We start from the raw sequence: 16,718 nt of genomic DNA, 5'->3' as shown, positions 1-16,718 counted from the left end.
AGCTCTTACAAGCCTTTCAGATGAAACAATTTCTTCACATAGGACAACCAAGAAAACAAAACCACCCTTGACAAAGCTAGGCATTCAGAAATATAGTTGTGAACTGAGGTTGTCTGAGGGTTTAACCATGTCTTAACCCAAAACAATAACAGGGCCAAACTCAAGGAATCTGGGGCCAGATGTAGCAACCCTTTTGCGAGTCGTAAACGGCGAAAATCGCCGTTTGCGACTCGCAAACGTGGGTTTGCAATTCACAAATGCATATTGCGAGTGGTTACCGACTCGCAATATGCATTTGCGACTCGCAAATAGGAAGGGGTGTTCCCTTCCTATTTGCGAGTCGGAGTGGTATGCAACTCCATTTGCGACCGCATACGCGGTCGCAAATGGAGTCGCAGTTACCATCCACTTGAAGTGGATGGTAACCCACTCGCAAACGGGAAGGGGTCCCCATGGGACCCCTTCCCCTTTGTGACTGGACCCCATATTATTTTTTCAGGGCAGGGAGTGGTCCAAGGGACCACTCCCTGCCCTGAAAAATCCGAAACTAAAGGTTTCTTTTTTTTTGTAGTGCAGCTCGTTTTCCCTTATGGAAAACCGGCTACACTTCAAAAAAAAAAAACCTGCTTTATTGAACAGCAGGTCGCTAACATGGAGGCCTGCTGACGTCAGCAGGCCTCCATGTTAGCGAGTGCCTATACTCGCAATGGGGCCGCAATTTGCGACCTACCTCATGAATATTCATGAGGTGGGTCATTGCGACCCCATTGCGAGTTGCAGTCGGTGTCTGAGACACCGTACTGCATAGCAATTTGCGACTTGCAAATTGCGAGTCGCAGGGACTCGCAATTTGCAAGTCGCAAACGAGTCGCAAAACGCGTATCCCAATGCAGAAATGCATTTTGCGAGTTGTTACCGACTCGCAAAATGCATTTCAGACTCGCAAATAGGAAGGGGTGTTCCCTTCCTATTTGCGAGTCGCATTGGGATGCAATACCATTTGCGACCGCATATGCGGTCGCAAATGGCATCGCAGTTACCATCCACTTCAAGTGGATGGTAACCCAATCGCAAATTGGAAGGGGTCCCCATGGGACCCCTTGCAGTTTGGGACTGGACCCCAAAATATTTTTTCAGGGCAGGGAGTGGTCCAAGGGACCACTCCCTGCCCTGAAAAAAACCGAAACTAAAGGTTTCGGATTTTTTTGAAATGCAGCTCGTTTTCCCTTAGGGAAAACGGGCTACATTTAAAAAAAAAAAACTGCTTTATTGACAAGCAGGTCGCTAACATGGAGGCCTGCTGACGGCAGCAGGCCTCCATGTTAGCGAGTGCCTATACTCGCAATGGGGCCGCAATTTGCGACCCACCTCATGAATATTCATGAGGTGGGTCATTGCGACCCCATTGCGAGTTGCAGTCGGTGTCTGAGACACCGTACTGCATAGTAATTTGCGACTTGCAAATTGCGAGTCGCAGGGACTCGCAATTTGCAAGTCGCAAATTGCTTTCTACGTACATCTGGCCCCTGGTATCTATCGGAGTTCCTATTCTCCCTGACAAATCATAGTTTATGTACCCTGGGGAACCATTAGTAATCTCTGCATAAAACAATTTTCAGCCTTTTGTAATGAATCCGGGTGTACATGTCCCCGTATGTATGCTCCATATGTTCCCCGTGACACATTTTGTTTTAGCTCATTTCTTTATCTGGATTCTGACCCAATTAATGTGCAAATCTAAAAATAGCTTTGGCGTTGCTTTTAAACTATTGTGCCCTAACAATTAAAAGAGACTTCCAGGTCTCCATGGGTTTATCAAATAGTCTTCCTGAATAATTGAAGTTGCGTACTTTCTCCAGAACGGAGATCCCCATTGTAAAAGTTTTGGATTTGGTACTGCAGGGCCCTCAAGTTGTAACAAAGGGCTTAGCATTGTTTTTAAGTTCTAAATGAGTCACATAGTCTAAAAATGCATCCAGTAGGATTTGTAGGCCATTTGCTGTGTAGGCCATTAGCACAGCATCGTCCCCATAAAGTAAAACAGGGATTTGTTGGCCCTGAATACATGGAAAGTCCTTCCCTAACTCACTCAACACCATTTATATATAAAACAAATAAAAAGGGTTGCAAGAATGCAACCCTGTTTTACTCCTTGGGTAGATTTTATTGGGGGAGGGTTAATTCGCCCTGCAAGCCAATTCTGATCTTCACAGTCAGGTCCTGGTATAGGCATTTAAGTAATAAAAGGTCAGCCTTCACTCTCATCTCTTCCATCACAGACCAAAGTTTTGCATGGTTTGCCAGATCAAAAGCGGTGGATAGATCCATAAAGTCGAAGTGAAGGAGCCCCTTTTTTCCTGGACATATTTGCCAATTATTAGGTAAATATTAGGACACTGGTTGACTGTACTCACCCCCAGTCTGAAATCAAATTACACATTAGACAGAAAGTTTTGTTCAATGGCCCATCATTCCATCACTGCAGAAGCACTCCACCATGAAACGTCAGACTGAAATCTATTAAGGAAATGGGTCTATAGCATGATGGAGATTGGCTATTCCCCTTTATAAAGACTGGTATGATAATAGCAGACTTCCAGGAATCAGGAATAAATCTGCCTAAAATGATTTTAAATATGTTTGTTAGCAAAGGGACCCACAATTCTACATTAGATTTAAAAATATCTGGTGGCACCCTGTCGGGCCCTGGCACTTTTCCCAGTGCACATTTTTAATTGCTTTTACTACTTTGCTTATTTTTTTGTTTAAAGTAGAATCCGAAGTTACAGTTCCGCACTGGAGTAGATCAACATTTGAGGGAGCAATGGAGAGGATGTTTATATCTGAATGGAAGTTAGCTGTGTAGTGGACTGTCCATTGATCAAAAGGGATCACTACCTCGATAGTTGAAGTACCAGTATCTGTGAAATGGGCCCTATCAATTGTGTCCTAAAAAAGCTTGTTGTCTTTTAGGGCGACTGCTTTCAATAGATATTCCCAAGCTTAGGCTCTGTTCTCAGTTTTCCTCTCCGTTGTTCTTGTTTTATATGAATGCCTGGCAATTTAACATTTTTCTACGGGTGAGGATGTGCTTGTAACAGAGGTTTTAGTGTCTTACGGGCTGCTGAACATTCAGCATTAATCCATCTAAAAAGGGGGTTTTCTCTTGATGGTGTATTAGTCATAGGATTATTAAAAATTGCCTTACATAGACCATGAAACCCTTGTTGGATACACTGACCAGGTGCATTTTCTGAGAGACAGAGAGAAACAAAGGATGAATGCTGCACAACTACCTGCCAAAGAAAAGGATATGGATTCACCTTACCCCATTTTAACTTTAGAACCTTTTTATCTGGGTACACCCTACTACTGTGTTTATGTGTTTTGGTAATCCCTAACTGAAGTTTCAGGACTAGATAAAAGGGGTTATGATCACTCATGCATTTGGCCACAATCCTAAAGTCCTCAATAAAATTGACCAAATCTGCAGATAAAAAGTCAATTATGCTCACCTGGATGATACCTGTGAAAGTCAGGAGTAAGCATTCCCCCTGATCAACCATGTAATTTGTTGGAACTAGGGTAATGTCGTAGGTTGGCCGATCAAGTACACCAAACTGCTTGTCTCTTTAAGTAAGTATGATTTATTGTTCTTTTACAGAGTACTTTTCTTTTCTTTGGGGTGAGTCTAAGGTAGGGGTTGGTAGACGTCTTCTCTCTTCTGGGCGCTAATCTCGTCTTCTTCTTTCTTTTCTTTCCATAGGCCTCTCGGGAAGCGTGTGGGGACAGAAGAAGAATAGGTACGGTAAGTGATTTGTTTACAACACTCTCTCTCTCTCTCTCTATCTCTTCTTTCCACTCTAATGTCTCAGTAATTAATTACTCTGTCTCTCTTCGTCTCCCCTGCTCTTATCTTGTCTTTTCGTACGGTTTCTTCCTTCACCCTTCTTTCCTTGTCTCACTCTTCTTCCCTGTTTCCTGTGAGGAGGGTTCCTCTTTTCTCTCTCTTCTCTCTGTCTATTTTCTTATTACCACTATCCGGTTTTTCTCTTCTCCTTTCCCTTTCTTCCTTCTCTTTTCTCATTAATGTCTGGAGTTTGTCTGTTTCTTAATATTTGTCCTCTTTTCTTCCCGCCTGGTCTGCTTCTTTTTCCTTTTCTCTCCTTTTCTTATATTAGGTTTACACTCTCCCTGCGTTTTGTCTTCTCGTCTCTCAACCCCCTTTCTGCCCTGTTTTCCCACCCGTCCGTGCTCGTTGTGTCCTGTGCCCGTGGTTCCCTTCCTCCTCCCGCCTCCCGCCCCTTCTCCTGTGTCGAACCCCGTACCTGGCTGGCTTCTCCCTGAAGCGTGGCGGGCTCATGCGTGGGCTCCCCGTGGCCTGCGGTCTTCGTCCCTGGGTCGGTACTGTAAGGGTGTCGGCTCCGGTTCACTCTCCTCCCAGGGATTCCAGGCGTCTCCTCCTTCTGTTCTTCCGTGGTCGCTCCATCTCTGTGTAATCCTCTCGCTGGTCGGCTCTTTCTGGATTCTCCTCCGGATCGTCTCCTCTTGAGGTGGTGGAGCCACCCCTTTTACGGCCCATCCTCCCCGCGAACACTGCGGGGAGCGAATGGGAAGGCTGGCTCTGCGGGCTGCTTCTGGGCTGTCAGGGGCAGCGGCAGCACAAGTCGTAGTTGTGTGCGGGTCGACACGGTCCGACCCGTCACAGGTAAGTTTTAGAATAAGGCTGTTCAGTGCTTTCCCATAAAGAGTATGCAAAAAATTGGTAAGGTTACCCCCATATGGGTTTGTATATCCACAAACCATTTAGCATTCAGCTTACAGAGTTTGATGTTAAAATCACCGGCCCAGATTAACACAGTGTTGTGTTTTGTTCTAAAGAGAAACAAAGTCATAAAATCAACAATATGCACTGGTGCTTGATCTTTAGAATTGTTGTAACAATGATGAAGGGATCATGTTCAGTAGACAACAAAATAACAAGGAATAAAGGGGAGGGCAAAACCTTAGAAACCATAGAGGAAACATACAGTGACTAAAATGACCAGGCCACCTTTGGCCCTACCCACTGGGGACCGACGAACTGGCTCCAGGAAGGAATTAAGTCCACTCAGATAAAAATCATCTAACATCCAGGTTTCCTGTAGACATATAGACTCTCAGTATGACTTCAGCAGTCTTCTCAGAAGACCGCCAAAGCCACGGGCGCCAGAAGACCGCCAGTGCTGGCAGTCTTCCAACCACCACATTACGAGTACTGAAGGATTTCCTCCACAATTTGGCGGATATCCTCCAGTAGTCGTGCTGGCGGTCGGAGGCGCATGGGTGGATCCACCACCATCCCTGCCCCACCAAAAGGACTCCACCAGCCTTATTACCACCTATAGTAAGACCTTGCAGTGTCCTGATGGGGGGGCTTTGCCGGCAGTGGAAGCGCCTGTTCCCGTTCCCTGCCGGACTACCTCCTCATTGGACAAGGTAAGTTGATCGTCCGACAGGGGATGGGGGTGGGAGGGTGGGGGGTGTTGTCTGTGCATGTGTGAGTGGGTGTTGTCTGCGTGTGTGAATGTATGTGTGTATGTGTGTGTGTATGCATGTGTGTATGGGTGTTTGAATGCATGTTACAATGCGTGTATGTATGGGTGTTTGAATGCGTGTACGATTGTTGAAGTGAGTGCATGTTGTAATGTTTGTGTGAATGCGAGCATAGATGCGTGTGAGTGAATGCATGTATGGATGCATGTGAGTGAATGAGTATATAGATGTGTGTGAGTGAATACATGTATGTAAGTGTTGGTAAATGAGTGTATGCAGGGTGTGTGTGGGTGTGTGTGTGTATGCGGGGTGGGTGTGGGGGGTGGGTGAAGTGGGGTGCTGTACTGAAAGGGGATGGGGTGCTGTACTGGAAGGGAGAGGGGGTTCTGTTGTGGAAGGGAGGGTGGGGTTCTGGTATGGAGGAGGGGTGGAGGTATTGGGAATAGAGGGGGGTGTTGGGGGAGTCGTCTGCCGGTGACAGGAAAAACATTTCCTGTCACTGGTAGCCTTTCTGCCATGGTTTTTATTGGCGGTGCTGCCACTGTGGAAACCCTGGTGGAAGGCCGACTCATTATACCGCCGGCGGCCTTCAGTGGACCGCTGAGTCGGAGATGATAATCTCTGGCCCGGCTGTCCAACAGCCCTGGCGGTATAAGCAGGGATGTGGTGGGTTGCCACTCATAATGTGGTGGTTTGCCACTCATAATGTGGCGTTCTTCACCACCGGCCTGTCAGTGGTAAGACCGCCACTGTTGCCCTTGTGGTCTTTGGAATGCCAGTGTCATAATGAGGGCCATAATGTCTTCGGTGCTCACAAAATTAATCCAGTCTGGGTCTTCCACTTTTGTGCGTAGCCCTGCAATGTTCCATAAGATCAGGCTACAGCCCCCCACTGCTGAAGACTAATTTAGGTCTATTACTTTGGAGCCACATGTAAGATTAGGGGGAGGTCAGTAATTACAGGCTCTGAAGTGAGTCAATCCATTTGGTATAGTTACAAAATGGGCTTACATCTGTTTGATATTTCCACTTGGGAGGGGAGTGGGTGTGAAGAATAAGGAGGTGGATGTAACGGTATACTGGATGGTCTGTAAAAGAAGGTTAAAGGCAGGGCTTATATCCTATTTGTAAGTGTTTGTATTAGTTTGGCCCTATTAAAGCTTTATGGATATCAACTTGCTTCAGACATTTATAACTATGCAGTCAGTAGCATCCATTTTTGGCATTGTATCCATCCTGTCAACGCTACTCAGGTGGTTGATTTGATTGTGTGTTAGCCCTGTATTGCTTGAGTATTGATCCAATGTGCTGCCTTATTCTTGAGATAGTCATAGTCTTCTTCTGAGCCATTTATTATAAGCACAACACCTTTTAAAACCAATGAGTACAAGGTGGTTTATGGCACTATTTGGAGGACTTTGTGATTCACATACTCTGCCGACAGTCATGAGTTTTAGTGGTTCTTGCAGTACTGCCATTGGTGTTCTGCTGAGCTAAGAGACTGTCCAGCCCATTATGGGTATTTAAAGATCCACAGGATATAGCCCCCTACATTCCCTTTTTGCGTCTCTGGGTACTAATTTCCCTCCCATTTAATGAGTTAATTGGCTCGTCTGATTGGCATAGTGCCCTTGTCTGTGCTACGTCTGTTGCTAAAACAGTTGAGTCAGTTGTAGGTGGAATTAGGAAAGGCCCCTTTATGATAGGGCTTTTCAGGGCAAAAAGGTGCCCTTCGATTTTGTCCAGGCAACTCATTATCTGTTTTAAGGCTTCATTTAAAATGATTGATAGGCAGGAGCATAGATCCTCCAGTATAATTATGTCCTTAGATTCTCCATTGGTTTAATTGTAATTGAGCGAGGGTTGGGTACTGTGGTTGTTTCGAAGGAGGAAGTTGCTGTCTCTTAGCCTTTGCCACCCGTACCCTTCACCTTTTTCCACTTTTTAAAATGGGTTGGCCCTCACTGCCTACAACAAACACCAGAGAATTAGTGGAGTTAGTTAGACTACTCGGCTCAGCTGGGGGAATGATACCATTCACTTGTTGGGGCCTAGTTTGATCCTCCTTATTCACAGCTTTGGAAACTTGAGCCATCTCCACATGAGAGGCTGGGGGTGAAGACAGCAAAGACGCCTCTCAGCCAGTTCAATTTCCTTGTTTAGCACGCCCACTGCCCGCAGCAAGAACCTACCGAGAGTAGAGCTAGTAGGGCCAGTAGCGGATGCCGCAGATATTGGTTTATGTTTTCCCATTTAGCTTTCCCAAAAGACTCCACAGGTAAACAGTTTCAAGGTAATTACCTTCAAGCATCTGAAGAAAATATGGAGACCCAGCTCAGCCTCTTCAGGACATTTACGGGCACAGACAGCCCCAGTCTAGGCACAATCTTTGCCCGGGCACACGTCCTGGTACAGTCAACATGCGTCCTGCATTGCGGAGATGACAAGTGTTCTTAAAGCATGCTGCAAGCTTAGTGCAAACAGCCCCTCCTCTCCACACCTCTGGTGAGACAGTTTTTCTGGAATTAGTAGTCATAGGTAGGAATGCAGGCAGAAGCCTCTGTTCAAGAACAATTCAAAAACTCTGAAAATGGAAAAAAGACAGGCTACTCTTTGGCTAGGTAAAGATAGCTCTTCACTTGTACGACAGGGAAATCGGCCCTCCTCACACAGGCAGGCACCCAGTCTTAATCAGCTTCTTATATACAAAAACACACAGGGGCATATTTATACTCCGTTTGCGCCGAATTTGCGTCGTTTTTTTCGACGCAAATTCGACGCAAAACTAACTCCATATTTATACTTTGGCGTTAGACGCGTCTAGCGCCAAAGTTCATGGAGTTAGCGTCATTTTTTTGCGTGAACACCTTCCTTGCGTTAATGAAGGTAGGCGTTCCCGTCTTAAAAAATGACTCCGATGCATATGCGTCGTATTTATACTCCCGGGCAAAAATGACGCCCGGGAGTGGGCGGGTCTAAAAAACCTGCATTAGCGCCGGATTTTAGCGCCTGGGTCAGGGCAGGCGTTAAGGGACCTGTGGGCTCAGAATAAGCCCAGAGGTGCCCTCCCCTGTCCCCAGGGACACCCCCTGCCACCCTTGCCCACCCCAGGAGGACACCCAAGGATGGAGGGACCCACCCCAGGGACATTAAGGTAAGTCCAGGTAAGTATTTTTATTTTATTTTTTTGTGGCATTGAGGGGGGCCTGATTTGTGCCCCCCTACATGCCCTATGCCCAATGACCATGCCCAGGGGACAGAAGTCCCCTGGGCATGGCCATTGGGCAAGGGGGCATGACTCCTGTCTTTGCTAAGACAGGAGTCATTTCAATGGGGGATGGGCGTCGTAAAAAAATGGCGCAAATCGGGTTGTGATGATTTTTTTGCCTCAGCCTGACTTGCACCATTTGTGGACGCCCATACGCCATTTTCCCCCTACGCCGGCGCTGCCTGGTGTACGTTGTTTTTTTCAACGCACACCAGACAGCGCCCGCGGCTAACGCCGGCTAACGTCATTGAATAAATACGGCGCCCGCATGGCGCTTCAGAATGGCGTTAGCCGGCGCTAATTTTTTTGGCGCAAAACTGCGTTAGCGCAGTTTTGCGTCAAAAAGTATAAATATGGCCCACAATGCTTTATTACAGAATGCCAAACAATGAATTACTACATAGTTATACATTAGTGACCCTATGACCCTAAACTTTAACCTAAATTACTCCACATCCTTTATTGGAGAACAATAAATAATAATTGACTTGTCGGTTACAGATTAAAAACAGAAAAACACTAGAATACGTGTGCCCCTGTAACCCAAAATTCTCACCTAATCCCCTACACATTGTTTGTTGTAGCTTTACCAATGCTTGGTAGACTAACCACCATTGAATGAGGGCATGCTTGCGGTAAATACAGCTTTAAAAACGTGTACTTTATCATTCCAAACCTTAGACCCCCATATGGTCTGAACTGATTAGATTTCCTGCACCCATTGTCTACTTAGGTTTCAATCTATTTGAAAACGCAAAGTTCGTGCCAGTGAGCCTGTGTGCTAAAATCTTAAATACCTTCATGCTTGCTTATACACAAGTTGGCCTTCACCTGCAACCTTTTCAAGTTACATATCTATTATGTCCTCAAATGATCTCTTCACCTTATTCCAGTCAGTATCAGATGTGGCCTACAATGTTCTTTCACTGCGTACAGCTGTGTAGTGATTTATGTCGGTGTCTGTTCTTGTGTTATGTTTTTACATTTATATTTCACATTTCTGACAACACTCCCCTTTTAGTTGATATTTCAACTACTGGATCAAAACTATGGTCTGCATTTGCTACCCTGAGAATCTACTACACATGTTAGATTCCTAACTGTAAACGCCCCTCACACATTAGCACCTACTCTTCTACAATGTGCTAGGATCAACTGTACAACACAATCTAATAATAAGGCTACCATACCTGAAAACAAGTCTCCCAACAATCCCGACTTTCAGGATGGCAGTAATGTCAACCATCCACTAAACCAGTTATCTGGGGCACCTCCTTCATAGACCATTTTCTTTTGTAAAGTGTGTACAGTCTATATAGCCTCTGACAAATTTCCATTGTCCATATAACTTGCTGGGACATAAATACAGCAAGCATTTCCAATTTTGTACATACCCCTCCTTCCATGGCTGTCATAATGTTAATACATAGTAGTGTTCCGTTAGCATCTTCCTCATAGCATACAACTCTTCCTTTTGAGTCTCTCCTCTGTAGTATTGATCCTACCATGTAATCTGCAGTCATCGAGCAGTTGCTTTAGCCTGAGCAAATGGTAGAATGCTTCCAAAGAACAACTGTGCATCATTAAACATCCAGTACTCCTCGGGAATGCCATTCCAAGTACTTGTACCGTGACACTCAGCAGTTCTCTTTCTTCAATTATGATGTAGCTAAGTTGTTGGATGGCTCATGGGGTGTTAATGAAAGACTGAGATGTTAATTCCTGGAATTATCAAAATAGGGGCCTGCAAGGTGACAATTAAACAAAGTCCTTCCCAGTTTAGTGGTAACTAGACATACAATAGTTCCCCACACTGCCAATAGTAGTCCATAAGGCTGGAGGTGCCCCTCTGCATTAACAGTGACATTTCTTCTGAAACATAAAGAAACAGAAGTTGATCTCATGACAGTCTGGGACTCATTGTGTTATTTATCTAGGTGTAGCATGCAGTGTTTTCATCCCAGATATGTGCACACTTCCCTATCACATCCTGACTAGCATTAATACCATTCCATAAGGATATAACCCTACAAGAAAAGTCAATATCAGAATGCCATTGATCATGGGAAACGATTGATCCTTTGACTTCAAGTCCTGGCCTATGAACATAATCTGGGGGTAAAGGATTCACTAAATAGCTGTTACACTCAGTGTGGGGGGTGGGGGCGTGTTAATCCTAAATATAAGGTTAACTGGATTCCATCTACAGTGGTAGGGCAACTTATCTTATTCATACTTGTTATCTCTTTTTTAATGTCCTGTCTGTCTGTGAGACTGTATAATACTTCTGCTAAAAAGTTATATTTGTGGCGTTAACTAAGAAACATAGGCCCAAATTTATACTTTTTGATGTGAAGCAGCGCTAGGGCAGATTTGCGTCAAACAGTTTACAGCTGGCTAACGCCATTTCAACGCACCAGTCGGGCACCTTATTTATAGAATGACGTTAGCCGGCACTGCGGCCTGGTTTGCGTCAAAATAAATGACAGTAACCGAGCAGCGGAGGCGAAGGGAAGACTGGGGGTTGTGCGCCAAAGAATGGTGCAAGTCAGATTAGAGTAAAAAATATTGGCTCTAACCTGACTAGCGCCATTTTTTGACGCACAATCCCCATGGAAATGACTCCTGTCTTAACAAAGACAGGAGTCATGCCCCCCCTGCCAAATGGCCATGGCCATTGGGCACAGTGGCATGTAGGGGGGCCCATGTTAGGCCCTCCTATGCCACTTAAAAAAATATATATATATATACTTACCTGCACTTACCTACACTCACCATGGATGGGTCCCCACATCCATGGGTGTCCTCCAAGGGTGGGCTAGGGTGGCAGGGGGTGTCCCTGGGTGCAGGGAAGGCCACCTGTGGACTGCTTCCATGGTCTCCCATCATGGAAATGAGCCCACAGGTCCCATAACGCCTGCCCTGACCCAGGTGTTAAAAAACGGCAAAAATCTGGCTGGGCGCCTTGTTTTAAGGCCCGCCTCCTCCTGTGCGCCATTTTGACGCCGGGAGATGAATAAGGTGCACATACCTTAGAGTCATTTTTTTGCACGGGAACGCCTACCTTGCATGTCATTAGCGCAAGGTAGGTTTTCACGTACAGAAAATGACTCAAACTCCATAACTTTGGCGATGGACGGTCTAACGCCAAAGTATAAATATGGAGTTAAGTTGGCGCCGAATTTGCTTAAAAAGAAATAACGCAAATCTGGCGCAAACAGAGTATAAATATGGGCCATACTACTTTAACATGTGTCACATAAGTTTGGGCCATAATCCTATACAAGTAAAGATGGAATAAACTTAGGGGCATATTTAGGAGTCCCTAGCGCAATTCCAACACCACATTAGCGTCATTTTTTTAATGTTAATGTGGCATCAGAAGGGCAAAACGCCACACCATATTTACAAAGTGCCACAATGCATGCATTGTGCCACTGTTTATCACTTTCACTACATTATGTCCACGTCAGGCATAATGTGTGTAAAGAGGGCATTCCCCCGTTGGGGGGGGGCAGAAAAATGGCACAAAGAAATCTAAGAACTTTCCTTGCACCACTTTTTTTGGTACTTTTAATGCCTGCTAGAGCATGCATTAAAAGGAGACTCCCATTGCTAACAATGGGTCTCTGGATTCTTCGCAGGATTTGCATCAGAATGTTTGACACTAATCCTGCAAAGTGCCAGACCAGCATCAATAATACCCACATACCCTCACCAATAGACCCAAATACATACCTGGTGGACTCTCATGAGATCTTATATTTCGTGACACACAGCATGTATAGCACATGGACTGTTCTGCTTAAGTTTTGGAAGAATGCAATGCATTTCTTTGAGCACCTCATTGGACTGAGATCTTGGATCTGTACAGTCAGTAGAAAAGAGTCAAAGACATGTTCAAAAGTCAGCTCATGAAGCAGCCCATCTGGAATACACTGATCAGCTCAAAACAAAAAAATATATTGCTCACTTCGAGAGTTTGGTAGCTATGTATTGGTCAATGAGTTACAGCTCTCAATTTCCTACAGAGAAGGTTGTGAAAGACACTGTGATTATAGTAGCAAAGGTTTGCTTTGCTTTGGGTGTTGCATCAGTCGTTTACTCATATCGGCTTGGAGAACAGAAGGGTGATGGAAAAAGACCTGATGAATACTCATTTTTCAGGGTACCAGTAACAAGGGAAAACCAGGCACATGTGAAGAAGTACATATCACTAAGGGAATAACCCCAAGCAGTGAGGCATTATGAGGAAGCCCCATCACACTAGCCAAAAGACAATGATGCTGCAGCAAGACCTTCTGCTTTTAGAAGCATGTAGCTAGTACATGTCTCAAAAGACAGGAATACACATATTTGCAAAACTTCTGTTACTGGTTGGTTAGTGCCTTCCTACAGTTGTTTATTACAGGCATCTGTAGTTCTCCTCTGTGTGCAATGGTTATTGTTGGTAACTTCTATGCTGCACCCTTATTGAAAAAAGTCTGATAAATTTTGGGGCTATGGGTAATTAAAGACGGGATCCAATTTTCAACATCTGTGGTCATTCTTCTGTAAAGAGCAAACTAGCCATAATGCATTTTATTAGCAGAAGGTCAGTATTGTTCATATCTCTTTCTTAATTATTAGGTGTGTGTGTGTCACCAGTCTTAGTAGAAAGAATACAGCAATAGCAGCACTGGATTATCAAAGTATATTTGATTTCCGTGATCCTCCATCTTGATATAGACCATCCTTTGGTGTTCAGGAACATTCCACAAACTGCAGGGCAATTTCCAGATTTTTTAATGCTTCCATGTATTTCCCCTCTACGATAACTTGAGGACTGAGGGGCTTATTTACAACCCCCATGCGCGCAGGTGCATCTCTTTTTGTGACACATCAGTGGTTCATAGTGCAGGCCCATATCTACAAGGACACGCAAAGCTGCTTTGCATGGCTTTTCATGGCCTTGTAGATATGGTGTAAGGCACCACAGTGCAAGTTGCTGCTACGTCAGTGAGATGGTCTGTGGGCATTGTGGTGGGTTTTTCCACACAACACCCCCGGGTTTTGGTGCATTACAAGGCATTGTAAACCTGGGAAAGTGTCAAAATCTTATGTCTCCCCAGGGAGGTTCAACAAGGAGAAATATCTTAATTTCTCCTTGTTTTCTTCCTCTTTCTTTGTGTGCTGCATTCTGCAGCACACATAGGAAGAGGAAAAAGCTTCCATCAATTCTTTTTTTTGCATAAAGGTGTCCCTTTCTGCACAGAAACAATCCTGTCTGCAACACAGCTATCCTTGCACCATGGTGCAAGGGTGCCTACATCGGGGCTAGGCAGCCCATTGAGTGCCAGCACAGAGGGAGATGACAGAAATGTCTTGTATCTTGTAGATACAGTACATTTCTGTCCTTTCCCTGTGGCACAAGGCAGCACTTGCTGTGCTGTCCTGTTCCACAGGGCTCGTAAATAAGCCCCTCAGTGCAGATATCATGATGATTTGAGAGTGTGCCCTCTCCAATCCAGTATCCAAGTGCAACAATGAACTGATGAAAGTACACGAAGCAGCAAGCAGTGGTTGTGTATTATTAACCTGCATTGCAGTGTATCGTACAGTTCCTTCCCATCCAACCGTTTATCCATGTGTTTGCCTGGTCACATGCCTACTATACTGGGGAATGAGCTCTCCTGCACCCTTTAATGCCTAAACTGATACGTTAGTATGGGCTGTGACAAACAATACATGACAGAGAAAGCAGGCGTAAATATTGGTTATTTGAGTCCTGTTCTAACTTGTCAGAGTTTCTCCGGTCCATCCCTCTTATTAGAAGTTAACTAATCTGTTGGGAAATGGCCCTCTATGAAGGGTCACCCCAAACCTTTTTCCTTCCTCCTCTTTTCTGACCTCATTTTTGTTGGCTTTAGGACTCTGGCCACTTTATCACTGCTAGCCAGTGCTAAAGTGCATGTTCTTTCTCCCTAAAACATGGTAACATTGGCTCATAACCAATTGGCAGATTTAATTTTCCTGTATGTCCCTAGTAAAGTACACTAGATGTGCCCAGGGATTGCAAGTTAAATTCTACTAGTGGGCCTGTACCACGGATTGTGCCACCCACATAAGAAGCCCTTTAGCCATGCCTCACACCTGCCATTGCAAGGCCTGTGTGTGCAGTTTCACTGCCACTTTGACTTGGCATTTAAAACTACTTGCAAAGCCTCAAAATCCCTGTTTTCTACATATGAGTCCCCACTAAGGTAGGACCTAAGTAAACCCATAGGACAGTGTGCTATGTAAGTAAAAGGCAGGCCATGTACTTATGTGATTACATGTCTTGATAGTGAGAAACTCACACATTAGTTTCTCACTACTTTGAGGCCTGTTCCTTTTATAGGCCATCATTAGAACTGCCCCTACATACTTTTAAGTGGTAGATTTTGATCTGAAAGGAGTAGCCCTGTCATGTTTAGTATAGCCAGAATGGTAACAGAAAATCCCGCTTACTGGTGAAGTTGGATTTAATATTACTATTTTAGAAATGCCACTTATAGGAAGTGGGCATTTCTCTGCACTTACTGCCATCTGTGCCTTACAGCCTGTCTCCAGTCCACATTTGGGTCTGTGCTGATGGACAGCTCCCTTGGTGAATTCCACCCAGACAGCCATAAACACAGGGCACTCAGTCACATCTGCATTCATTTGCATACTGAATGGGTCTCCCTGGGCAGAAAGAGTGGAGGGGCACTTCCTTACACTTCAAAGGCCGGTCGCATGCCCTCACACAAAGTACTGATAACTCCCCACAGGGATCCTGGTAGACAGGGCTGGGTTGAAAGGGGACCGTGTGCACTTCAAAACCACTCTTTGAAATTTCCCCCACTTCTAAGGCATTTTTGGGTACATATACTGGGTCTGTGACCCTCCAAAAACAGACACTTTGTGATCTACACCTGAACTCTGTCAGAAAGACTGCCTGGCTACCCAAAGGATTCATCTGAATTGCTTTGCTGAAAAGAACCGATGCCCAGCTTGTTGCCCTGCTTGTTGCCTTGCTGGCCCTTGACTCTGCTGGAAGGACTCTGTCTTCCCCAGAAGTGCTCTCCAAGGGCTTGAATTGAGCCTGCCTCCTATTCTTAAGTCTCAGGGCCACAAAGACTTCAAGGAGAAGAAAATCCCCGTGCGTTGGAAAATCTATGCAACACCTGCAGAAATTGGCGTAGCACCTGCTCCTTCTCACCAAAAGCCAGCGCATGAAGCAGACCGTCTGGAATACCAGTGCATCAAGGATTCCCAATGCATTGTCCCTTGGCGTCAAAATATCCCTGCATCGCAGTGAGGAACCCAAGGCTTCGCTCCTGAAAATTGACTCATCCCCTTGTGGCGTGGAACGAAACGAAGCATTGTCTGAGTTGTGCCGGAAAATGCAAAGCAGCACCTTAATTTTTGATGCATCTCCTCTTCAGCGACCCCTTGCGTTGTTATTTTTGATGCATCCCAGGTACTGTTTGTTACAAGGATACAACCACTGATTCTTGAGCATTGAGAATCATTTAAACCTTTAAAAAGTTATATCATGACCTGTACATTTTGGATTTTTGTCATTTTGGTTGTATTTTATTCATATAAATATTATCTATTTTCCTACTCTAGTGGAGTACCTTTTGTGGTGTTTTCACTTTGTTACTATATAAGTTATTGCACAAATAGTTTACACATTACCTCCTAAGTTAAGTCTGCCTGCTCTGTGCCAAGCCACCAGAGCGTGAGCCCAGGATAATTTGGATTGTGTTGTGACTTACCCTGACTAGGATTGAGATCCCTACTTGGACAAGGCTCTATAACTCTGCTGACTAGAGACCCAATTTTTTACATCAACCTATTCCAGCATTTACTTTTTAGAGCATTTAGGTATGAGGATGACTGGCTAGGT

This window comes from Pleurodeles waltl, chromosome 9, assembly GCF_031143425.1.
Source record: "Pleurodeles waltl isolate 20211129_DDA chromosome 9, aPleWal1.hap1.20221129, whole genome shotgun sequence".
Classification (NCBI taxonomy): Eukaryota; Metazoa; Chordata; class Amphibia; order Caudata; family Salamandridae; genus Pleurodeles; species Pleurodeles waltl.
The sequence above is the reverse complement of the archived record's forward strand: the minus strand, read 5'-3'. Positions refer to the sequence as shown.